The sequence below is a fragment of the Stegodyphus dumicola genome, chromosome 9, assembly GCF_044657685.1.
Source record: "Stegodyphus dumicola isolate Sdum_Otavi_A_Nest chromosome 9, ASM4465768v1".
NCBI lineage: Eukaryota > Metazoa > Arthropoda > Arachnida > Araneae > Eresidae > Stegodyphus > Stegodyphus dumicola.
This window is the reverse complement of record NC_140776.1, coordinates 112,311,722-112,338,747: the sequence shown is the minus strand read 5'-3', so window position 1 is coordinate 112,338,747 and position 27,026 is coordinate 112,311,722. Positions and strand designations below refer to the sequence as shown.

At 34.4% G+C, this 27,026-nt stretch overlaps 1 protein-coding gene across 7 annotated transcripts in view; it reads left to right on the top strand.

Annotated features, from left to right (window-relative positions):
• LOC118185025 (uncharacterized) overlaps window positions 1–27,026 on the top strand; it is a 221,106-nt gene that overhangs the window by 111,326 nt on the left and 82,754 nt on the right. Inside the window, exon 1 of one of the 7 annotated variants that reach the window (XM_035354802.2) lies at window positions 9,114–9,256. The exons of the other annotated variants lie outside the window; for them this stretch is intronic. The gene's annotated coding sequence lies outside the window, so the exon portion shown is untranslated. Of the gene's footprint in view, window positions 1–9,113; window positions 9,257–27,026 lie in introns of those variants that run through there. 7 annotated transcript variants of the gene reach the window in all.

Genomic DNA, 27,026 nt, shown 5'->3' with positions numbered 1-27,026 from the left:
CCAGCATGTTCAAGGCACCCTGGATGTTCCTATATCGACCAGAACCATTTGCCATCCATTGGTGGCTAGTGGCCTGCAATCGTGGCTTCCGTTAAGAAGACTGCCATTGATCCCACATCATAGACGTCAACGTCTGCGGTGGTGCCGAACTCGAGCGATGTGGACGACGGAATGGCACACTAAGGTCCAATCCGGCAACAATTGTGTAACGCCGTACCGCTCGATAACGCGGTATCATGATTTGGGGCGCAACTGCGTACGATTCCAGGTCGCCTGTAGTTCGTATTCATGACACTATGGCGGCCCAACGATACGTGGATGATGTGCTGCGGTCGGTGACACTCCCCTACATTCAGGGAGTGCCTAATGCCCTTTATCATCAGGATAACGCCCGACCACATACTCGCTCTGTATTATGCATATAATTCCAACGTAAAGATAACTAAACCTATATGTTGTTATATACTAACCTATATGTAATATACTAACCTATATGTTGTAACTATATTTAGTTACAACATATAGATAACTAAATATAGTTCAAATAATAAAATAAAGTTCGTTGTTGTCTTTCTCTATTTGCCGAATTTTATCACTTTCTGGTCATTCCTTCTTCGTGTTCTATTTTCAGTGTCGGGTACTGTAAATAGGTTTGTTACAAGAAATTATGAGATAAAAATGAAATTCCGAGCGTGTTTTTTCCCTTAACTTCTTTTAGCCCAATATTCTTAAATTTTTTTTAAAGTATTCCCGTAATTTTGCCCTTCCTTAAGGCATTCTGAAAATGATCTGATCAAAATTTAAATTGAATTCGTCTACGTTGTTGTTTTCGTTTTATTAATTGATTTACTCGTGGATTTTGATTGCGTGGGATCTGATTGCTGGAGCAGTTGTAGTGAAGACCGTCAAGAAAACTTGGATATCCTATTCTCTTGATGGTGATGAAGATCATTGCATATGGGAAGACAGAATGAACGGTGGCAAAGACGATGACAACGGTCACCATGGCGGAAACTTGCAAGCTACAGCAGACGATAAGACTGCAATTCCCGCAGCCTTGAATTGTTTGATACCTAGGAGTTGTAGAGTCATTAGGTTATTTGAAAGCAAGTGGTGGTGTGGTGTATTTAATTATGGCAAAGCACACTAGGGCTATCCGCCTAAGGGGAGGGATGCCTTCGTGGAGGACTTTCTAAGGGAAACTGGCTCGTATACACGTTACACATGGGGAAAACCACGAAAACACCCATGCAGCCAGCCCGTTCGCGGGATTCGAACCTCGGACCGAACTACCAGTGTTCAGCGACTTTACCGCGCAGCCGCTGGTGGGCCTATTTTGAAGCAAGAGACATGAAAAATAAACAGTGCCCACACCGGGACCCGAACCTGGACCTCTCGAATACGCGGCGACTGTGCTACCGTTACACCGCAAAGGCATGCAAAAAGGAAGGAGAAAATACTCCTCCTTTTAAAGGGTGACTGGGATTAGGGGACCCAGTCGCTAAATCCTGGTGGTGAAGAATCACCATCCCCCACATTTTAGTTCGGGCGCCATGAGAGACTTTATGTTACTTTAAGCAGGAGATGTGAAAAATGAGCAATGCCTCGCCGGGATTCGAATCTAGACCAGTCGAATATGCGTCGAATGTGCTACCGTTACACTTCGAAGGCATGCAGAAAGGAGGGAGAAAAATGAAAAATACCAGATAATTGTGGATACTAAGAGCAGACGAGATTCAAGATACGAGGAAGTAGAACTGAAGGTCTCTTATTAGATACTATAATATTAATATTACTGTGTGTTCTTATGGGAATGTAGCTTTCTTTCAATTATATAATATTGTGTTAGTCACGGTAATATATCCGAAACTATTTTTCATTTGTTATGTTCTTATTTTAACGCGTCTTTCGGAAATTGAATTATTCGCACAATTTCCCCTTCTCGATTATCTAACGATAGAAATAATTAAAAAAATCTGATGTGGACACCATATGACGTAAAGAAATTAAACTGCAGGGCTCTAGAGAAAAGACTATTGGAATTTAATATAATAGTATATTTGAAAAATGGAAAAATAATTGGGAATACTAGGAGAAAAAGAAAAATTATATGTATAACTATACAGATTTATAAAGGAAGAAAGTGCTATACTGATATAGATCTGAATAAGGTTTTGACGGAGACATGGACGTTTTCAAATGTACTCGAATAGATTTGCCTTGCAGGAAAACAATCTTTGTCGGCTATGTAGAGTAAGAGGTGATAATGTTCACTTCGTTGAAACCTGTGGCCTGGCTGCTGGTGTTAGAGATAAAACGAAAATCGAATTTCCAAGAGATCTTAAGCCTTACTGTAAAATGCTGCTTTATTCTACGGAAATAATGTATATTATCAACGCATAGAGGTACTTGCTGGAGTAGATGTGTGAATGATGTGTATCTGTTTTCTTTTCTTCTGGAAAACTTTTTCTATTTTAACATTTCGTAACGATTATAAACTTTCCGGAATGTATGTATAGAAACTGGAAGACCGCATTGAAAGTTATTGGTAGCTTCCGTTATTTGGCTATAATAATAATAATATTAATTATTATTTCAAAATTTTAGTTGCCGAAACATGAATATTTTTGTCCTTTAAAACTTGTCTGTAACTTGAAGTATATGTCTGCGACCAACGCGTGCGAGAATAAAGGCTAAAAGTAAGGATACACACACACACACTTTTAGCAATGCTGATTTAAAAAAAAAAGGGAGTTGCACAAGTAGATATTATAGCAGTCCCATATACAAAATTTGAACGTTCTACGGCTAATCGTTTTTGAGTTATGCGAGATACATATGTACGTACAAACGTCACGAAAAAATCCATTTTTAATCCAATTTTTAAAATCCACTGCGGACTTCATGCAAAAAGACAGTCAAAGTAGATTCGTGAATGATCCAGATGGATATTTCAGTTGAAATCTGAGAACCGAAAACTGAGAATCGAAATTTCCCCCTTTTTACTTCCTTTAGTGTGTCCAAGGAAGTAAAAGGCGGAAGATACGGCGTAGGCGGAAAATTTTCTTGCCTTCTAATCGAATAGTTTAAATCAGCGGTTCTCAACGTTTTGACTAATGCATACCATCTAAATAAAAACTGAAAACCTTTAGTACCATCACTACAAAGTACTGCTACCCCCACCACTCTTGAACAAAGCTCAGATCGTATAAATTTACGAGTGTTAGAGAAAAAATTCAATCAGGATGTTGGGGTTTTAATTTTTGAATTTAATAGTTAAAAATACTTTGCTTCTTTGCGTACCACCTATTTTTCTCTTGCGTACCGCCAGTGGTGCGCGTACCACTCGGTTGAAAACCCCTGGTTTAAATTATATCTGCTGGTCTCGAAAAGCATTTGAAATGTCCTCGACAAAGGTATTTTTTCCTCTTGGCAAACAGCCTTCTCGTATTTTGCCATGATCGATTAAATAAGCAGAATATATTAAAAATCTCAGATGCTTTAAATTTTCGTCTTTTTAGATTATATCTTTTGTAGTCATGAAGTTGATGCTGCGATTCCTGATTTTGCATTGGATAACAGAAACGTGTTATTTCGATATCCTTGTCCAAGGTATGTCGAAAATCTGCTGACACACGACTTTATTTTTCATTTGAGTACTGGTTTTGACTTGGAAAGTTTAAAAGTAAAAAAATTGCAGGGATTTTTTAGTTTTAAATTAGAATTTAAATGCGATGAATGCTATTTGAATGCACAGCATGCACTCTTAAAGGCCAGTAATCCGTTTCGAAAGCAAAGGATGCGACGGTTATCTGATTAGTGAATGCGTTTTCTAAAAAAACTGACATTTACATTAGTACATAAATAAAGTCATAAAGATCGGATGATCACTTCTGTCAGTTTTAAACATCTAGTAGGGAGCGAAGTAACAAGTATGTGCTTTGCATTCATGATTATAAACGATCAAATAGTGTATTTCATTTTTATTGAAATTATTTTCCTTATTTTCAGCTGCGAGATATTTCTTGTGGCCCGACAATTATTGCGTTAGGAAACCATGTGTATTTCTGATTTTAAATTTTACTATCCACTTTTGGAAAAAATTCGTGTGTATGAGACGACCCGTTGTCGCTTCGTCCCAGATCTTTTATGTGTGCATATGTAGTATATTCTTCGGGTGAGTCTCGGGGAAACGGCGCATCAAAGAGTTCTCCAGTTTGCTTTTGTGTCTGCTGCTTCTTTTTGCAAATACATCTGAAATATCGGCCTGCTATGGCCTTTTATCGAGTGTATTTTTTATATTTTGTATGTTTTTTTAATATTGATTAATTTTGAACGCAGTTTTTCAGTTTTTGAGAGGGACACGAAGTGACAGTATTGCCGCCTGAGTATCTGATTTCATTATGATGTGGGGAATTCTCAGGTTATCTTCTGTTTTCAGTGCTGCTTTTATTGCCGAAGGTATCCTACTTGATAAATGGTTTTTAGGTATCTTGCCATTTTATACAATTGTTGAAGTTCTTTTGTAACTTGTCGATCTGTTCTGGTTTGTCGATCCGTTCGTGAATGCTGTGATATTGTTGTTGATGGACTCTTGTTTCTTGTTGAAATTTTATCCTTGTATGTGGGACAGCAGGATGTCTGCTGTAGGGAAGGGGACGTCATTCGTATTCATCACTTTTATAAAGATGGTCATTAAAGCAATATTCTATATATAGCTTCATGTATTGTTTGTAGATCTAGAGCGGTTGTTCCAGCAAAGATGTCGAGCGCAGCATTTTAAATTATACGCAATCCACGCGTTATGCATAAAGCAAACTGTCCGAATTGAAGTTAAAGTTCTCTTTTGGCATTTAATCATAGGTATCGCTGATCTACACTGATAGTTCTGGCTTAAACAACGGAAAAGGACGCGCTATAAAAATCTATTTCAATAATCATGACGCAAAAGACTTCAAGTTCCAACTTGACAAAGAGAATAGCGTTTTTCAGTCGGAAATATTCGCAATTCTGCAGGCAGTCAACGAAAGCATATATCATCATTTTCCAAGGACTTACATCTGTACAGATTGTCTCTCGGCAATACATGCACTCGCGAATACAAGTAATGAATTCTCATTAGCTCAGGAAATACTTAGGAAGGCCTCCAATGCCTGAGCGCCAGATTTCTTTAAGCGGCTAAATTGTGTGTCGCCGATAGTTTATTGTTGCCACTCGGAAAAATGAGCGCGGAAATTAACGTTTCCGCAGTTTTTAATTAATATCTTGGTCGATTAAAGTCCTACGAAGATGAGAATGATATCGATGGATTCGGAGAATTTTTTGGAATTCCAGGATACGCGTCTCGAATTTCAACTCAGCGCTGTTCCGTAGATATTCGAGAAAAAAGAATTTGGCACGTAGCCAAATCCCTCTAATAGAGAAAATCCAAGAAAGAAAGTGAAAAGTAGGGGAAAATTCGTTTTTAATTAATATCTCGGCTAATTGAATTCCCAACAAGACGCGAATGGTCAAAATGGCGTGCCACGGACCTGCGGAATCCAACGGTGTGCTTCGCTAAGCCCGGGAGCCAGCCGTTTCGGAGGATATTGATGTACGTGTGAGTAACACGTGCATACGAAAATATCCCTAACATTAACTAGGAAAGCCGAAATCTTAGTTAAGATAGACATGTTACAATTAATAATCAAATTTAATAAGGAAAAGTAACAGTTGCCGGGTACATTATTACGGCTTAAGAAATTCAGAGCACAGTACAGATGCGAGTACACAAGTTCACATATCTCGGCGAAACAGAGACGCACACATTTGTGAAGTAGTTCCACTTGACTGCCGGGGAAAATTCTTCTCTCCCCGTCAGCCTGTAGGTTTGCCAAACGGGTTTACTGTTTCGCCAATTGGCGCTTTTCTGTACAGTTTTTAAGTCCGTATCGCCTGTTTGGCGCTGCCGCTGCAATATGATGTTACTTCACACCATATATATATGTATATGCGGCTTAAGTGTATGTTTGTCACCGATAGTTTATTGGTTGCTTGCGTAACTGTACTAGCCAATGGGGTGAAGTTGCCACGGCACAGGGTTGCCGTTTCAATTGAGACGTAGACAATTTCCTGTAAAACTTGCCTTTGCTATGACCATCTGTAAGTCTCAGGGCCAAACGCTTAAGCGTAATGGTATTTTTTTTATCTGAGCCTGCATTTGGACACGGTCAACTTTATGTTGCCTGTTCAAGAGTTCATGAAAGAACGGACGTAAAATTAAAAATAATGGATGGTCCTCTGCAAGGCGAGCTTAAAAATGATGGAAAGATCTACACAAGAAATGTTGTGTACAAAGAGATCTTTGACATGTGAATTAACATTTCATTATTTAAATCACCAGTATTGATTGAGCTAGCGGTGGCTCTTAAGAAATGTACCGCCAGTGTTTTCCTTCACTGCACTCTACTTTAAGCAATTAAGCAAGTAGAAGGGGGAAAACCCGTGGGGCAGTAAGCAAAGGGGCGTCTTCGCCGCCTCTCCTAAGTAATTCAGTTTTATTAGCAAACACCTTTGCACAAATAATTTTAATTACAATTTATAATATCGGCGGTCCTTTCGTATGACCGCCGTGCTTTCTAGTTTCTTTATAATCTCGATTAAACCTCATGTTGGCCACAAGGGAAACGAAGGGGCTGACATAGGCAAGGAGGCAGCACAGGGAATCAATGCCATGAAAATAAGCATCCCCTGGCCAGCTTTTCACCTGGAACTAAATAATTGTAGCTACAATGGTGGGATGCTGCAAATACAGGGAGAATAATTTATAACCTCTTCCCCAAAGTTGACTCTCCCTCATCCATCTCTCCAGACATATCACGTGGTTTATCATGAGGCACGGCCTCTTTCCCACGTACCTCTATGCAAGAAATCTCTCCTCATTAAACTGCTGTGCACGTGGTGAAAAGGGTCTCCCGGACATTATCTATTTTGCTTTCCGTTTGCAGATTTCCTTCATCTGAAGAAGCCGAATTCAGAAGAAGATTTAATCCCATTTCTAAGATATGTTGGCAAGAATAAGCACTTGACGGATAAAATTACGAAGGTTATTGACTGTTTGGCTATTAGAAGTTAAGAGCTATGTAGTAAAAATTAGCCTTCAAAGAAATGAATGTACGCGTACCTTTACAGGCACCGCAAACCATATGAAGCCTAACATAGGACACTCACAAGTAGGGTAAGGGACTACTACGTATTTACTTAGGGTAAATAATAGATGGCCCCTACAATTCTATGTAACATAAGGTAACATTACCTCAAAAGCCAATACATATAATAAATTGTTAAAATTGAGTTAGTAAAGTATTAACAATGTAATATATCAAAAGATGTAACTATTGTAAACTAATTATTGTAAAAAGACACGAAATTGCATATAATGAACTGAAAAAAATAAGTTGACAGTGTATCAGTATGCAGAAATATCTAAAAGAACGTAAGTATGCATAAGTATGCAGATAGCTATTTTTTTTTTTTTTTCAAGCGTGTATGTCCTTTTATATATGTCCTTTTTATTAGTATTATATATTCCTTTTAAATTTTGACTGCTGATTGTAAATAGTGATGTAAACAAGTCATGATTGTAAGCATGATCTCTAAGCTAGAAACAAGTTGCTTCTAACCACCACAATATAATATATCGTGATCTATCTTTACATGTGAATAACAGTCTACTGCTAGGTATAATGTAATTTTTGCAAATCAGTTATCATAAAACACACGTAACAGCGCATAATTAATCGTCAAAATTGAGATGCTAAAGTATCAGCAAAACTGTATAACAATATTTAAATGTAAAGCTTTGTAAACAATTTTATAGTTCTAACTTAATTCTGATAGTAAACACTGATATAAACAGATCATGTTTGCAAAAATGATTTGTAATGTGGGAACAGTACGCTTGTATCTACTGCAGTATATAGTGTCTTGAAATATGATGCCTGTACCCATTACAATAGATAACATCTTCAAACATGCACCTGTACAACTATGTATATCGCAGTGTATATCATGCAATGTAATACATATGACTTGAGATAATTTAACGCTGAAAGGTAGGAGTGCCGCCGGCGGTGGCAGAACTTGTAGTTTTGTCAGTAGTGACAATTTCATCACGACTCGAAAAATATTGTTGGTTTTCTAGTTAGTGTGTGGGGATAGTACCTACTTAGTTAGCGTAAATTATTAGGTAGCCCACTTCACTTCTACATAACATAATACAGGTATCGCTCAAATGGCGGGGCCGTAAATCATTGTCATTATGGTGTTATATAAAATTTCGGTAATATGAGGGTTTAGGCGCCAGTTTGTAGTCATACATTCGCCTTATGTTAAGTCCTGTTTGGTGAATGCATGCTTTGATTTCCTTAAGATGGTGGATAAAATTTTGCTTTTGATCAGTATTTTAATGTTATTACTTTTTAATTCTTAGTAAAGGAATAACTGAGCAAGCAAGCTGCTTGGTTTTTATTTCAGTCATTTAAAATTAGGCAAAATAGCATTCTTTTGTTTAGTTTGGCGCAGATATTTAATAATAATGTTGATTTCGAAAATGATCAGACGCAGGTATGTCTTCTTCAGCTCGAAGATTTATCTTTGTTTTACAGAAAATGCTTACGACGGAAAATATTTGCCAGCGGCTTTCGTAAACAAATCCAAGCACATTACGTAGGTCAAATAATTTCCAGAAAAATTAGACACAGTTCATAAATGAAATTTTTGTGTAACGCTTGTAGACAGTCCACTAAAAATAACCTTTTTTCATAGTTAGATTGCTATGAAAATATGTAGTTATATATTTTAATTATATTTATATTAAATTACATTCCATCGTTATTCTGAAGGATATTTTTTCTAATCTTTTAAAAGTTTTCGTTCGGTTGTTATAAAGGTAGCCGTGGAGAAACGTGATCGCATTTAGTTTCGATATTTTCGTTTTCATCATACTTTACATTTCTTCTGAAATCTATTTCATATCATCTATCAGCATTCCTGATATTCGTTATCACATTGCTCAATTTCATTGTCTCTGTCTTAATCATGTCATAGGCTATTTGATTTCTGATTTGCAGTTGCGTCCTTAAAACTGTAGTCCTCGCATTCTTGGTATTCTGCTGTAAATGAAAGCAGCGAAGACAATTTGCGGACCCGTAGAGAAGAAGCCGTGTCGTCGAGTGACTGTGTCCTTTCTTTTATTCACTTGTCTGTTTGTTTGAAGGTAAAAGGTGTTTAAATAATTAACCTGTTTCTTTATTATATCTACGTCAGTTCAGTTTTATACGCGTTAAAAGATCGATAAGAGTTTTTTTTTTTTTTTTTTTTTTTTTTTTCTTTAACAGTTTGGCTCAGAATTTTCATTCCTACTTTTTATGCTTGCCACTTCAGGAAAACGCAGTTAGAAGAACAAGGTCTGAAAAGAGCTACGGTGCAACTAAATTTTTTAATTTCACTAGTTGCATTCGCGGCCAGCCGCCTAAAATAATTATTATGCTAAATAAAAAGTATATAATGATTTTAGTTCTAGTAAGCCCAGCTGGCAATTCATAATATAAAACTTCGTTAATTGTTTTTAAATGACTTAGTTTCTTAATCTGTAGCAAACGGATTAAATTCGAAAGCATGTGCTTTGCCGAACGTTAGCACACTGGCGGGTGGAAGATAAAAATATTTAATTTTCTTAGAGTGGTAACATATTTTTTTTTAATCACAAAGTTTGTTAATTAAATTGAAAAGACAATTATCTTACGCTTGGCACCATATTTCTTTTAAATCGCTCGATCTTAGTTCCGTAAATTCGCTTATGAAATAGATCAAAAGCAGATTCGAAATTCGGACATTGAGATGCATATGTACAAATGGAGGACTACGCGGTTTCAAAATTGGGTGGCTTTTAGCTGCTACCATTTTTTCCGTGACGAACATACATACATACAGATTATTCATTGTTTATTAATGGACTTAAAACAGACAAATAATAATGTCGTTTGAGGGAAATTTCTTGTGGAATTCAACGGATAACTTTCCTATTACCGCTTGGTATATTTAACATTGTCTAAAGGGTTTACCGTTTGAGTCACGCGCTTTTAGTGATTACAGTAATGCAGCTTATAACGTAAATTTTTTGAAATGGTACCTGAATAATAAAGAGTAATGAATTCTCATACATAGAGACGATTATTTAATTTTTTGAAGTTATAAGAATTAAATAAGTGACTTTGAGAACATCCTCGACAAGTTTGTGTGCCAGTGTGATATGAGGAATTTGAATGGTTTGATGAAGTTTTGATTGGATTTTCAGTATTATTACTTCTCTGTACGAAGTGAAAGGAGTAATTTCGTTTATGAGATTTCAATGGAAATATCCATTTTGACCGTTCATGAATCCATTTTGACTATTTTTTGCGTTACGTATGTACACGTGGACAGAGTAAAAGACTCTTTATTTCAAAACGCATTGTAAATGGATTCAAAATTAATTTTTTATGACTTCTCTACGTATGCGCGTTCGTTTGTATCTCTCTCAAAAACAATTATCTGTAGAACGTTGAAATTTTGTATCTGGGACTTCTATAATATCCAGTTTTGCGCTTCCCTTTTTTATTGCAATTGGCAGTATCAAAAGTACATATATATAATATACCCACCCCGATCCCCGTCTTTATTTTCACAATCAGTTGGTCGTGGTCATACAAGTAGTGAGCGGCCATGACCGGCCACTGGAAGTGCCATCACATCTTGTAATCACGTTGTAGTCATTAGGTTATTTGGAAGCAGGTGATATGAAAAATGAGAAATGCCCTCGCTTGGACTCGAACCATGGAGCTCTCGAATACGCGCCTACTGTGCTAGCCGTTACACCACGAAGGCATGCAAAGAAGGTGGGAGAAATACCTTATATACTCCCCCTTTTAAAGAGCGACTGGGGATTAGGGGACCCAAGCATCCAATCGGAATAAAATATAATCTTAATATACTACTATAATAGATAAATTTTCTTTGACACTGATGTATTCACAAATTGGTAACACAGATTTTTAACCGAGGTCGTATGGACTTGAATCTTTTCTCTAAGTCACCACGATCACTGACTTGCATTAACATAGACTTTAAGAAAAATTTTATATTAATTTCATTAGAATAATATCTCAGAAAATATCAATATCTCATCTTCATACGAAGCGTCAAATTTGATTTAAATTACTAGGAGAATAAGAATCGTTGTTTTGTATAAATAGTTCTCTTTGATTCTTTGTCCGATGCTAACATATTACTAATTTTCGCTTTTCCAATGCATGTTGTACGTGACAAATACTCAGTATAAAAAATTTTAATTACTTAACGCCTTGTATTGCATTCATAGACCTGGGACATGTTTTAATTTTTATTATATATCATGTGAATATTTAAAGAAATGCCATGCGTTTATTCTTCTGTCGGCTTAATTTCAAGCAATATTTTACTATTACACAAACGTCTTTGCTGTGTTTTTTAATAAAATATTAAAGGTTAAACTGAAATTTTCATTGCTAGTTTTACTATTCCTAAGACTATGGTTGTATTCTTCTCTAAGGAAATGTTCATAACTCATTGGCAAAGTAATTTATACATGTATTTTGTTGTATTCTTGGTTAATTTTCAAACTATGACTTACCTTTTCTATGATTTTGATTTCTAGTCAAATATTGGAGTAATTATTAATTTTCTACCTTTCCAAAGAATTTCTTAGTCACACGTCTTCTTTACAGAAAATTATTTTGACTTACCGATATTACAACCAGGGCTTAATTCTAAAATTAGAAGTGCCGGAGCCTCGTGGAAGACTGTGAAGGAGGAAAGAAAAAAAATAATAACTAAGTAAAATAGCTAAATTAAAATCATTAAATAATAAATTTAAATTAATAATTATTTAATTTAACAATTAATTAATTAAATCAAATAAAAATAATAAATTTAAATTAAAAAAAGGTAAACACATAAACAGAACTCTAACAAATTATTAAATTAATTTTAAATAGTTAAATAGAAAAAAAAAAAGTATCGGACCTTGTCTTATTTGGCGCATCGGCTAGAATTAGATGCTAAGAAGCAGCTCAGCCGATCTCCGTCTGAACTGAAGCCCTGATTATACGTATAATGTTCTATTCCATACGGATGCCAAATACCACTCTTTTTTTTTTTTTTTTTTTTTTTTTTTGGGGGGGGCAGCACACCAAGGAAAAAAGGTAAAGCTTCACTAAGAAAGAATAGTGAGAATTCTAGAAACAGTATGATGGAAAGAAATTTAACGGAAAAATGTAGCTTTGAAAATGAAGAGGCAAGAGTTCAAGACTTTCTGATCGTGATGCTCTGTCGATATAATTCTAGCCGTCAAGTAGAAATTTTCCCTGAATACGTTTCTTGAAAAACGTTTTCTGAATACAACGTGAGAATAAACATAAGACTTCTCTGTACAAGTGACAGCAGTCTCAACCTCTGTGATTGAGTGCGAGGGAAAAAAAGGCCTGTATTCAGAAGTTAGAATTGATTTTTAAGGCATGTTTACTATAAAAACAAAATTTATCTGCTAAAATTTTCGTTTACTTACATAAAATAAGTGCCGGCGCCCTTTTATTTAGGGCTCCGGTGCAATTTAATCTCTGATTACAACCCAAAACAGAAAAATAGGCAGAAGTTTCCTAAGAAGTTATATATTTGTTTCTTTGCAAAATTGTATATGAATATCCACGCTTAATCCTTTAATATTTATTTTAATGTATCACAACTAAAATTTAGAACAAAAATTTTAAAATAATTTTATCTTTCGCGAAATTCACGTATTTGCGATGTCTTTGCGTTTTCATAAACGTTTTTATAGCGCGCTTTCTGTGATTTTTTAGACACTTCGAAAATATCTTTGCTTTCGGAGCATATCAATGAGTTTCCGATATTTTTTTGTTAATTTTCAGCTAATGAGTTTTTTAAACACTTAAAAATATATCTACGGATGGTGTATGTTGTTTACTGTGATAGAGTTTTTTGAATATGGGGAAAAGATATTTATTTTGGTCACAAAAATATAATTAATATTTTCTTTTAATTTTATTACTCGGACGATTAATCAATTTGGGTCAAAATGTAGGAATGAACTTCAGTATTCCAAATCTATCATCGTACTTTTAATTTTTCCTTTCCAGTAATTAGAAGACGAGTGGAGTAAATGCAGGATATACAGACACGAAATAAAAATTTTAAAGTAAAAAAAATTAAAGTTCCCCAGATTTATGAAAGTGAGGTTATTCACAAGGATTCGTATTTATTTTTCATATTCGAAGCCTTTTTTGAAATGACATAGCATGTAACAAATAAACTTACAAGTAGAGACATAATGAAGGACAACATTTCTTCAATATCCGGACATTAATTATGCAAAATTGATTATATTGCAATTCTTTAAAAGAGTGGGTCTAGCAAAAGAAATATGTCTGCAGTCTACTAAAACTCTTAAGTGCGCATTTCGTTTTCCCTTTTACGTAGAATTTACAATTTTACTAAGATTTATGGAAAAGCGCTGGTCAGGTGAAGATCAGAGTGTCAGTGAAGAGAGGATCGTTATTGGCCTTGTAATGCGTATTTTAAATTAGCAGACAATAATGACAGCAAAGTTTGGAATTAAGGAATCTTCATTTAGGTTGAGAAATGAAATTAACCAGATCTTGAATAAGAAAGGAACTTTGGTTCCTGCCTCTGTGTTGTGGTTAATATCGCTAGTTATTCACAGCTCGAAAAGCATAACAATATTTACAACCTTACGGTGTATAGTGTTCGCAGTTGATTTTGTACGTTCAAAAAGCGTAACGACTCTCAAAGTATTCATGTGTAATGTACGCTGCGGAGGAGGGGAAAAAGGGGGGACAGTTTTATATCTCCCGTTTTCTACTGGGCCGATTGACGAAATTCAAATTGCGTTTTTCATGTCTCGAAAGCACTCCTTAGGATATATATTAGATTTATATATAGCTTTGTTGTAATATAAGTATTCTGACTCAAAATGGGACTTTTTTCTGAAATAACAAACCAATTTTTTTCCATATTTCGAGTCTACGACTCAAATTCTGGCTAAATATTAAATTTTGTAAAATTTGGTGCGAAATTTAGGGAGAAATTTTAAAATATAATTTGGCGCATTTTTTTTCTATTTGAGCCAAGAATAATTCACTTGGCAAACTCCTTAATATATGGCAACCTATTTTCCTTTCCCTTCCCTTGTGCAAAAGCGGAAAAAAAGTCTCATCCTTCCTACCTTTTTGCATTGTGGATGAGTAGGAAAAGTCTAATTTTTTCTACTTTCAAATAATTTTAACAAAGTGCGTAAACCACGTTTTCGTTATTATCGCTTTCAACAAATATGCCAACTTTCAAAACGCGCCAAATAAGTTATTATTCAAAATTGTTTTCGAAAAATTTATAAAAGTTATTTAAAAATACAAATTTTAAAAATAAATTATAAAAAATAGAAGAATTTTATTTGGAATGAACGTAAATTTCGAACTGTGTAGGAAGGAATCAAATAAATTTCATAAAAAAAGATATAAAAAGATAAAGTTAATTAGTGTTTATTAACTAAAGAATTACAAAGAAACATTTAGTTACAGATCAGTTTTAAAACTTAACATGTGGTAATCATGTATCGAAGAGAACGACATTGCAAAATTAAACAGTTTTCCAGTGGAAAATCAATTGAATTCAGGCGACAGCATTTAAAATTACACAACGGAACGCCTTTTTCAAGTGAAAAGGAAACTTAAGAGAATATTTCCCATAAGAAAAAACTAAGTATGTCTGGATAAAATGACCCTTTTGAGTTCTACGATAAATCAGAAACATTGAGGATGAAGGAAAAGGAATAACTTACGACATATCAACAGACACCACGTTAAATTCTAAATTTAAGCAAAAGCAGGTCTTAACTTTTTTGTTGTATATTCATGCAAAATACCCAAAAGTTTCTCACATGGCTATAAACATTTTAATGGCATTCAGGAGAACCTATTTAATTGAAGATTTGGATAGCTTGTGTAAAAAACTGCAAGCACACCCCTGTCACTAAAGGTAATACAATGGTAGGTGATAACTGATGAAAGAGTTAATGCTATTAATAAGTAAATTACATAAATTTTATGTTAACATAAAATTTATATTTTTTAATAAAAAATTTAATACTTTTCTTTATCTTTACATGAAGTATCTATAACATATTGATCTACTTTAAATATTATTTAAGATATATTTTTCTAAAAGTGGGGTTGGGTTCTCCGAAGAAACCGTGTAGTTTTAAGAGTTCCATGGAATAACAAAATTCCAAGATCGCTGATGTACAGTATATCAAAGCTCATCGAACGTGGTGCCTATTTCTTTATAGTACGAGACTTTAAAGGTGCATTTGTGGATACCTTTAATTTTATGAATGGGTGCACAATTTTCATGAAAAATAATTATTCTTGTAGGAAAAATATGCCCCTGAGGAGGAATGAAAGTTTCTATTAATAGAAAGTTTTCGTAATCCTTTTCGTTTAATATATATTTCCAACAGCGACATGACGTGATCCAGTAGTCTCATTCGGTAACGTAATTACAATCTCTTCTGGGAACCAGTTTCTTTCGCGACAAACCTAAAAACAAAACTGTATTTGTCCTCTCTAACCAAGCCAAGGCCGCTGCTTGAAAAATAATCAAATGCGAGATGAAATTCCACTTGGTCGGAATGATAGAGACCCTTCGTTAACTTGCGCTCCATATCGATTTTTCTCTTTCATGGCATAAATGTTGATGTAGCCGGAACCACAGTTATTATTGTAATAAATTCTGATGAGCGTGAAATGGACAAAATCACCCTCTACTTCCTGTTCATGAAAATAAGTCCGGGGGAGCGTTCCCAAATTCTGCTGTAGGCCTTTCTCTTTGTTATTAATTTAAACCGGACTTCCCCGACCTTTTTCTTACATCGATCCCTTTTAAAAAGGATGGTCTTTTTCATAGGTCCCGTTGCATTTTTCTCTGTAACACAGAGCTGCGAGTCGCAATATTTTGTGCGCCATGCACCCCTTTCACCACTACTATAAGTTCATTTGCCTCTTCCTTTCGAAAACTTGAAAAATACATACCATATATTCGGGCTTATAACCCGCACTTTTAATTTCAAATTCTGTTTTTTAATTTTTATGTAAATTCTCCGTGTAACGCGCACCCTTTTCTTTAGAAGGGAACCTGAAAGATACATGTGCGATGCTCATAGCTTTTGAAGTGATTCATTCAAAAATTTTTTTCCAGGATTTCGAACAAGCTTTTCAAACTTTTCCTGCAAACGAAACAATCACAGTCCTGGTTTCAAATGCAAAGTCATTCATTTTGCGAAAACAATACTACAATTTCACGTATAATTTCTCTATAATTATTTACATATATGCGTAATTCTTAACTTTGTGATAGAAAATTTTAAAAAATGCCATGGAAGAAATAAAAACGGTTTACTTTTGAAACAACAGGTCGCGAAAAATTTTATCTCACCGTAGTGCTTTGCTGCTTAGCCGGCGGTATAAATTAAAAAAACAGTGATTATTTTTAAAAGGAAGACGATGCCGAAGTATACTCTCCCAAATGCTGTTTTCGTTGATGTTCACGAGAAAGGATGGATGGACGAAAACGGTGTGAAATTGTGGGTAAGAAATGTATGGCAAAAGCGCCCTTTTGCCCCAAAGAATCCAGAAAGTCTTCTAGTTGGGACATGCTCAGATCCCACCTAATGGATAATGCGTAGAAATTTTCGAAAAAAATCTATTTTATTACAGACGTGGCAGTTATTCCACGGGCATTAGCGCCATTAGTTCAGCCTTTAAATGTGTGTATCAATAAACCATTCAAGGAAAATTTAAAATGACAGTGGATGTTAAGAGGTGAAAACACATTTACAAAAGGAGGCCAAATGTGTCATGCCAGTCTACAAATAGTGTTTGAATGGATAATAAAAGTATGGAATGAAATTAATCCCAACTTAATTCAAAACTCTTTAAAAAAATAGTATATCTAACGATCTACATGGAAGGCGACTATTTATTTAAGGGGGGTAACAGCGATAATGAAAGCGAAAGAAAATTTGGTGATGTACGCGCTGAACAATAACAACGACCAAAAAAAGTGAAGGATTGGAGGAAAAGGAGCAGTTTTATATCTCCCGTTATACTGACGAAATTTAATTTGCTATTTCCATATCTCGAAAGTGCGACTTAGGATATATGTATTAGATTTATATAATATATAACATTGCTTTAACATATTAGGTATTTTGTACATTTAGGTATTTTGACACAAAATCGGACTATTCCTAAACTGACATACTGATTTATTTCCATATTTTGATTCTCCGACTCAACTTATTCCTAAATATTATATTCTCCAAAATTTGATGAGAATCTTACGGAGAAATTTAATAACTTATCTTGGCGCACTTTTCTCAGTTCGCACCAAGAATAATTCTCTTGGCGAAATTCTTAATTTATGGTAACCTATTTACCTTTCACGAGCAGAGGAAGGAAAAAAAAAAAAAAAAAAAGGATGCGTAGACCACTTTTGGCATTATTATCGCTTATAACAAATATGCCAAACTTCAAAACGTTCCAATATATAAATTCACGTATACCTTGGAAAATGTTGACTAAAAAAATCTCTAAATTTGCAGGTATGCCTAGAAATACATCTACATTAAGGTGATGGTAAAAATTGTACAGGTTATAACTCAAAAATGTTTTTGAAAAATTTATAAAAATTACTAAAAATATAAATTTTAAAAATAAATCAGAAAATGTCTGCGACTTTTATTTGGATTGAACTTGAATATCGAATTGAGAAAGAAGGAACTAAGTAAGAAAAAATAGGTATTAATAAATATGTACCAAATTTTCAATTAATACTGAGGAACAAAATTATTCAGAACGAAATTTTTAAAAACTACTCTTGGGATTTTTACAAAACTTGGCACTCAGGCATAATTTTGAGTCGTAGAATCAAGTGGACGTATGGAAAAACGTCGGTATGTCATATCAGGAAAATTATGATTTTTTGTCAGAATACTTTTGTTAGAATAACGCTATTCATAAATCTAAAATAGTATATCTTAAGTCGCACTTTCGAGACATGAAAAAACGCAAGCTAAATTTCGTCAGTTGGTTTAGTAGGATGAGAGATATAAAACTAATTCCCCCCTTTTTTTTTTGTGCAGTGTGTAACTGAATGTATAACGGAAGATGAATATGACGAACTTAATGTTGTCTGATAATGAAATTTATTTACGTTCTTAAAGTTTATAATTCTCTTATGTAAAGAGCATTTAGGTACATGTAGAAATCTAATTTTTGTATACTCATCTTTTCTTTATTTTAAAATCTGTTATTTTTATATTCGGCGTATAAATTTCGAACTTATTTTTTTTGCATTATAAGTATTTTTATCTTATCTTATTTTTGCATTATAAGTAATTATTACATTTTTTGCATTATAGGCCGGAATGTGCGGTTATATATTTATTTAGATTTAGATAATTTTTTTATGTGTTTTATTGATTAAACAACTTTGTTGTTAAATATCAAAAATATAATAATTTTGAATTTACAGCCTTCGGGTCCCATTCGCAGCTATCAGGACGTTGATCAAACGTAAAAATCTCAATACATGGCTGATGCATTGGGATGATGAGCAAACAATAAGCTGAGAAATGTTAAACACACTATTGAGGGCTAGCCTTCTATGCTAAATAGAAGGGAAGAAGTACTTAAACTCGTTTGAGAGTCTGCTGTTGCCGACTTACTGAAGAGCGTCTTCTGAAAGGCGAGAGAAATCCATTCTGTGTAAATTGCAGATTTTCTTTCTTTTAACTTAAGTTTGTTTTTAAAATATATTATTATTTTTAGTTTCATAAGTAGAAACAAGTTTTCACAAACAAATAACGCATTCTGATTACACAAAAGTTGGTATTTTAATCACTGGGATGGTTTCGCTTTGATGTATAGATATAATTTTTTCGCCTCAATGTTTGTCATAAAGTTGCTTAATTCCTAAATCACCTGGTTCAAAAATAATCAACCCCTCTTTTTTTTAAAGTCAGTTATGTTCTCTCTGATGACTTAAATTCTAAAACTTAGTATACATATGTGTTTTGCAGAGACTTTGTATGATACGGCTTTATATCAATTAACAGTTAGTTAATAGTTTTATTAATAATCTTTTTGTAATCAATTGGATCTTGATTATGCCACTCAATTGCCCGATGCATATTTGACCCTGATATCATTGATTCCTTTTAAAATTTCATCGCCTCCCTCAAGGGGTCAACCGATCCCGTTGGAGCACCTGATATAAACATATTTTCCCAATCGTTTACATCTGTTGGTCTCTTCTCTTTCCCTTTCCGAGCTGTTTCTTTTATGAAAATTTAATCACGAAGTTTGTGAAATTTTAAATTACCCATTATCGTACTATTTTTATATTTACCATCAATTTTACTTTCGTCGGCTCCCGCCATGATACAAATTAATTTGTGATACAAACAAGAATGCAGCTCTTAAAAGTTAGAGAAGTGAGCTTTTGGCAACTTGCTCACTTCATAACAGTGCCTTACTCGCACGCGAACTGATTGACAAGTTTGAAAAGCCAGATCTCCATAATGGTGCCGAGGCTTAAGGAACCGTGTACGAACCGAAGACCTATTTCTCGCTTGAAACTGATCATCGGCCAACCTTATGCCAATCCGGCATTTTTCGATTAAAAGCTCACATTTATGTTTCTTTAAAGAAATAGACGACTCTTCTTTCTGGAAACGCAGATTTGTAACAGTGAATAAACTAGAACTATAGTTCCGAAATCGTGAGTTGCGACATGATATAATTTTCGTCGAGGCCTGAAACGATACTTGAACGCTTTTTGTTTTGTTTGACAGTTATATATATTTATTTAAATAAGCATTAGTTAACAACTATTAATTAGTTTAATTATATAGCTATTCATATTTTGTTTATTATAAATCCGTCATAGCAATATTTTCTTCTGGATCTCTTTATTCTTTTTAGTGAGGGCTTATATTTCATAAAGCTAAAAAATTTGGGAAATATTATAAAAATGAAAACATAAATGGAAGGATGGGTACTCGAAGGATGGGTACATTTCATTACTAACAGTAAAAATACTTTTTATAATTGAAAGCCACGCCTGCATTGATATCCGAAAGAAAATCAGGTAGGGTATTTAAACTCATTAGATAGAGTGTATGAAAACTTGAATATTTGACAGGCTATTGAATATTTAGTAAAGACATTTTTATTCAGTTTACGGTCTATATTCATTCCAGGTAAAAAAAGAAACACTACGTACATTGTTTTTATCCTTTTCCGTGCATAGCAGTTTGTTGTCTTAGAGAAAATAAAGTTTTATTTATTAGAATACTTGAGTCATCTTCCGAGAAGTAACAATCTGAAAAACTATTCTTCTTTCCACTAAAAGAATAATTGAAATTATTTTTACTGGAGATTAAAACTGCGTATCGTATTTTGCTTAAAGTTGATTGTGTCAAGTATACGTCTGCAATTTTTCCTTCCCATATCAGTTTCAGGAACATGTATGATAAGGATAAAAATTGTACCTTCAAGGCTAATTCAATTTTCTATTCATTATTAACTGAGCTACCTTTCCTCCTGATTAAAGGGGAGATAAAACTTTCGCCACATTCCGAGCATACTATCAGGTGAATCGTAACTTTTTGTGCAGCTACCTTATATTTCCGGAAATAAATCGAGAATTTTTAGTGTGATTATGGCAAAGCCTCGAGGGCTATCTGCCTAAGGGGAGGAATGCCTTCGTAAAGGACTTTGTAAGGGAAACTGGCTCGTATACACGTTACACATGGGGAAAACCACGAAAACGCCCATGCAGCCAGCCCAATCGCGGGATTCGAACCTCGGACCGAACTACCAGTGTTCAGCGACTTTACCGCTCGGCCGCTGGTGGCTCTCGAGAATTTTTTTAACTTTTTCTAAAGTTAAATTACGGTGTATGTATGGATTCACTAAAGATGCAAGAAACTTAACCACTTTTTCGTTAGACGGGCGCAAGCGATAAGTCACCAAATATAGCGCATTTTTATTTCATAAGTTTATGAAAATAATTAATTTTAAATGAAACGAATTATTCGTTTTGCGAGAATGAATTCATTATTTTCGAACCTGTTTAACGACCACAAGGTACCTTTTTAGATTTTTGTATCTTCGTTAATCCAAGACTTCTGTTTTTCTCTACTTTTGAAATTTGTTGTTTACGGAGGAACGGGGAGTAGTCATACCGTTGTTAAAATTTTCATGAAACATATATGTAGTTTGAAATCTGCCGTTTAAGAATTTCTAATCTCGCTCATTTTTTCAGAAAAAAGCAAATTAATAAAAAAAGGCACAGATTTTTTTTTTTTTTTTTTTTCCTCCCAATGGTGAACAATTACAAATGTAACTCAGTCCATTAATCTTAAACCAGGTTGGAATAGCCTCTTCATTATGGAGGCACCTAATAGGTGGGCCACCATCGCCTTTGCTATGAAGGAACGGACATTTACAACCATGCCTTCTCCGGGATTCGAACCCAGGCCCTTCGGCATCGCAGTCAGCTTCCCTGACTACTATACCGACTGGGCGACGACACAGAAAATACTAGTACAGAAACCACAGATCGTATACAAGAAAACAAATGAATGCGAAAAATGCGTCAGCTTCATATAGGGTTACCAGACTTAACCGTCGCTGGCGTCTATAGAGCGATTTGATTGCAAAATATTCCACCGTTTTACCTGCTTGGCACTATTTTCGCCTCATAGTGACATGATGTAACGTTACTAGATTTCCCCCTTCCATTTCCGTTTATGACGAGTTTTAAATTTTGGGGGGAAAACGTATTGTCTCATATATTCGGAAATATACGGTAACTATTAGTGAAAGTAAAATTTGCGAGTTTGTAATGGAACTCCTGCGGAAGGGGAGGGGGAAAAGAAAAGAAAAGCCTGAAATCGCATGATTTTATTGCCACCTCCAGGAAATCTGAACTGGGAAAACCTGAAATGGGACATAACGGTATGTATATGCGGTGAAAATAAATAAATAAATGTGAAAATCAAATACTTGTTTTTCCTTTTACACGATGATTATTTTTATTTGAGATCTTAGGTCTCAGCAGCCACTATCTTTTCAATAAGACCCCGCGATTTGTGAGCGATTGCTGCATACTTCGTTGATCGTCCCAAAATTTTTGTGCCATCCTCTCCCCGAGGCTGTGCGTCATGCTTGAGAAGACAGCTCCATTATCTTATTAAATTTGATTAAATTCTTCGGGCGATGGCTTGCTGTGACGTGTCACGGGACTGAAAACGGTGCAATTGTTACAAGAGTGGACGTTGGCGCATCGCAGTGGCGACGTTAATTTATCTCAACGGATATCCGGATCTAGATTCAACCGGGCTGGATTCCTTTTCTTTTCAAGTTTTTTATATTTTTTTTATCTAGCTTCCTTAAGAAGATTGCATTTCTATACAGCTGCTTCTGTGATGCTGTTATTCTGAATGAACCATGTTAAGAGAGTGATATGTTCTTCGTTGGAAAAAAATTACGGGAAAAGAGCTTGATTCGACACTTATATTTCTGCTGGAAATTATGTACCGTACTTCTTTGCGTATTTTCTCCCATACTTAACTAGTTTTATCGTCCAAAAATTCAGAGGGGAAAATTATATGAGTTATTTAATTTCCAAAAAATGCTATTATAGTAAGAAGATAACAAATGAAGAGATGTCATAACTATCCTAGTATTATTTCTTTCAAAGAAACGTACACTCCAATAACAATAAGTAGTAATATTAACAATAAAATGTTTGACAGATATGGTGGCGATATCTGATGATAAGGACGAGTCACGCTGACTCAGCTGCCTTGTAATTAGTTCATATTATAACCAAAATTACCATAAACAAAGATTCACTTGGCCTTTTTAAATAGTTTTAATTAACAAAACACAATTAAGATAAAACACTAAAATTAAGGACGTCATAATTATACATTTACGTTACAAAGTAAATCTTTGTTGGCCGGTGTTTTGTCCCGGCGGCCACTAGGTGGCGCTCGTTGAGCCTTGGGGTTACAGTATGTGTTATCAGTTCTTGTTATTCGTTCACTGTGGTCAAGACGTAATTCACGTAATGAGTCTTGACCACAGTTTCCGAGATAAAAGTCGAAAGAATGATAGAGAAGGAGCAAACAGAAGAACCAGATTTCGAAGATCGAACACATCGGTAGTAGATAAGGCTACAGTAGTCAGCTGGAACGTAAGTAATAAAAGTAAGATGAAATAACATGTTTGAAAAGTCTGCATCACGTAAAAAAAACACCTGCCACGTCCGGGTAGCTCGTGAAGAATCTTCACAAAATGCATTTCAGATACTAAATGCGAGGGAAAATAAAATGGCTGTACTGCTGGGACAAAAAGGCAAATATAAATTGCTGCATAAATCTGCATAAAAACAAAAATAATAGAGAGAATACAATGTACTGTTACGAATTTGGCATTTAAATAATTAACGTTAGTTGAATTGTAAATTCAATGGTTTTATTTTCCGCGCAGTGCAGCGCGTGACTAATATTAAAAAAAAGCTAAGCCGGAAAATTGAAAATACAAGAGCGCGTGCATTTAACATTTAATAAATATCTCTTTTTGATTTCGAGAAAGTTCCAGAAAATTCTCGCGCGCGATTTAAAATCTTATAAATAGGAGGAAAAACCTCTCAATTCGATGAGTTAGTTAGTTTGTTGTTGTTTTAAGAGTTTGTTTAGAAAACTGCTCTTGTTGATTTTAGCGAATTCGCGGATTAGCTTTCTTTAGCTATTTGGAATTAAGTTCTCTTGAACGTTTGTGTAGTTAGAAGATACTACTGTGATATATTGTGATACTGCACGATTATTTGAGGACATTTAATCATATTTGTTGTGATAATAATAAATTTTCTTCATTTTTCATCGGACTTGTGCATTCATTTCGTAACGAACCCGTACACACGCAACAGTACCATTAAACTAGCCCTCAGAGGGAAAAAACTGTGTGGGCTAGTTTATTGATATATTGTATTCCGTCGATTTTTTCAGAGGGAAAAACTATATACAGTAGAGGAAAGGGAAAATGATGCGACTATTTTTTAGATTTTCAAAACCTAGCGCGAAAAAGCTACGGGGGGAGTGCGTGAAGGGAAGAAATACGGTATTTGAATGCTAAGATGCGGAGACTGAAATACACCATTTCGGAAAAGATGAAGAAGTTTCTTGATAATGCTTTCCGTAGACCGAGCAATTTTAATCTACGCACCAAAATAAAAAAAAGTTCTCTAATATATAGTATTACGAATCGACTGCAGAGTTTTACATCCTGAAGCGCTTAAGAATTGAACTGAATCGTTGAATAATAGAATCATGTTTGTCTTGGTTAAAACTTTATCTGTATATTTTATAGTTTTACCTTTTATAAGCCATTAGATATTTTTCATTACTTTTTAGATGTTAAACTTTTTTTTTTTAATGTTTTAGTGCATCTACAGTAGGAGTTCTCAGTTAGATGGTAAGTCACTCTCCTAGCGCGATATCATAGTTTGAGGGGAGGAATGTGATCAGCTTCTTAAGTATTTAGTTTTAGCTTAGAACATAAAAATCTACGTTTATTTAACTTTTATTGAAGTATCAACTTTTCCTGATTTTTTCCCTTGTGTAATTTATAGCAATATAAATAGAAAAAGCAATATAAATCTAAATAATTATGATATATTTTTTAACTTTGAGGAAGAAGGGGGAATTATTTTCAGGCAGTGGTGAAAGGGGCGCATAGGGCAAAACAAGTTGAGAACCACTAGTCTAGAGCCACGGGGATAGGTAGAGGAAATCAATTTAAATGAGGTGCAGTAAAAAATGTGTGCAATTTAATAGGCGTACATAAAACTCATGCGGTGTCCACATCAGCTCTTTTTTTTTATTTGGGAAATTCATATTCAAAATCTGGAAAGAGAAACTCTACAGGCGGCCCTCGACTTTCGCACATTCTACTTTCTGACAATTCGCTATTTCACATATTTGAAAATACAGCTTTTAAACTTTTGTGTGTGTGTGTGTGTGTGTATGTGTGTATCGATGTTGCAAATAAACTGTGAATTCAAACTGAAGCCAATGAAGAAAATCCTAGGACACTGAAAGGGATAAATAAAAAAATTCTTCTAGTCATTTGGAAATCAAAACGCCTGATATACTGCGTTAATATTTAAAGAATGGTTCACTTTTAAAGTCCATGCTGTCAGTTAAGCAGTATTATAAAGATAAACTCGCTCAAAAAAATATTAAAAATTGGAGTTTGAATTAGCGTCAACTTCGAACACTGTGTTTCGATATTCACTTTGATTTATCTTTGAATTCCTAGTCTGAAAACCATACTACTGAAAATAAAAACTTACTGAAGTTCAAGTAATGAAGGCTGTCCTTTTGCATATTTTAAAAAATTCAATTTTTGAAGATTTTTGTTGAAACTGCAAAAACTGTGGTTTAAAATTTAAACCATTGTTCGGTTATCAAGCAGAAAATTCCCCAGTATTAAACTAACTGCTTCCACTCATTGAATATTAATTAAAAAAAAACCTGGGTTATTGTGATAATAACTGAAGTCTGATTTTCATTTTGTGCCGGCAGTTAAGAATACTGTAAAGATGAAAATTTGTAATTTTTAAAGCAATTATCAACCTAAAGGTACCCAAAATCTCTGCAGAATTTGTACTTGAAAATCAGTATTGTGTTTCTTCCACCCAATACTACTTACCTCATACAGCCCATGGATCAAACTGTGATAGCTACATTTTAGTAATATTATATGAAGACAATGATGAATTAAGTCATCAAGGCAACTGGCAGGGAAGGTGGCTACATTAAGAGATTTTGGAAGAACTGTAATATATGGGCCACGGTGAACAAACAATATTAGATATTCCTGTGCTGAAATAAAGGGTCACCAATGAAATGTTCCTGGAAACAATTATGCTTCCAGATGATTGGTTTTATAAATTCTGAAGAAATTTCGGAAATTATCGCACATGAAATAGTTAGCTAATGAATGAACTAACTTAGACGTTAATGAATTGATTAAATCTCACTCAGCACTTCGATCAAATGAGTACTTACATGAGCAACACGAGTTAAATGAAATATGCAATGAAAGTGGGGAAGAAGAAGCTGATAAAATCTTCAAGTCTTAAGTCAAAATTATGAATTGAGCCATCATGCAACTTAACAAAATTTTGACTATCAGAGAAGTATGTGATCCGAATGGAGAATAAACATACTCAGATATATAGGGCGACCGAGAAAGACACAGGATGGTATAGAACTCTTTATCAACAGAAGGGAAAAAAGGGGGGGCTGGTATTCAACTAAATCTAGATAAGTTTATAAAGAAAACACCTGAAAACCCTTAAACACGCCTCGTTAACTTAATTGTATTAATAAATTGATGTATACTGGTAAATAAATATTTTAAAATACAAATTTTAAATGTATTTTAAAATGTGCAATTTTTTTTTTCTTTTACATCTCTTTACTTGCGAACATTTAACATTCCCATAGACTTTTCAGGAAAAAATTATGTGCAAAAGTTGAGGGCCGCCTGTATATTATAATATAGTTAAAAGCTGCAGAATAAAGTATCTTTTATGCCGGTTTTGTTTTTGTCGTGAGTGATTCATGATATTTAAGTGGGAAGTAGAATAAATGTTGATTGATTGACTGCATGTCGGTGATATAATAATAGCACCTGCAGCTGTCGTTTAAATTGTCTTTCTTATTAATCCAAGCTTAACGAATAGTCTACAAATATGTCAGATAGATGTTCGCATTATGTCTTGGTGACATTTCGAAG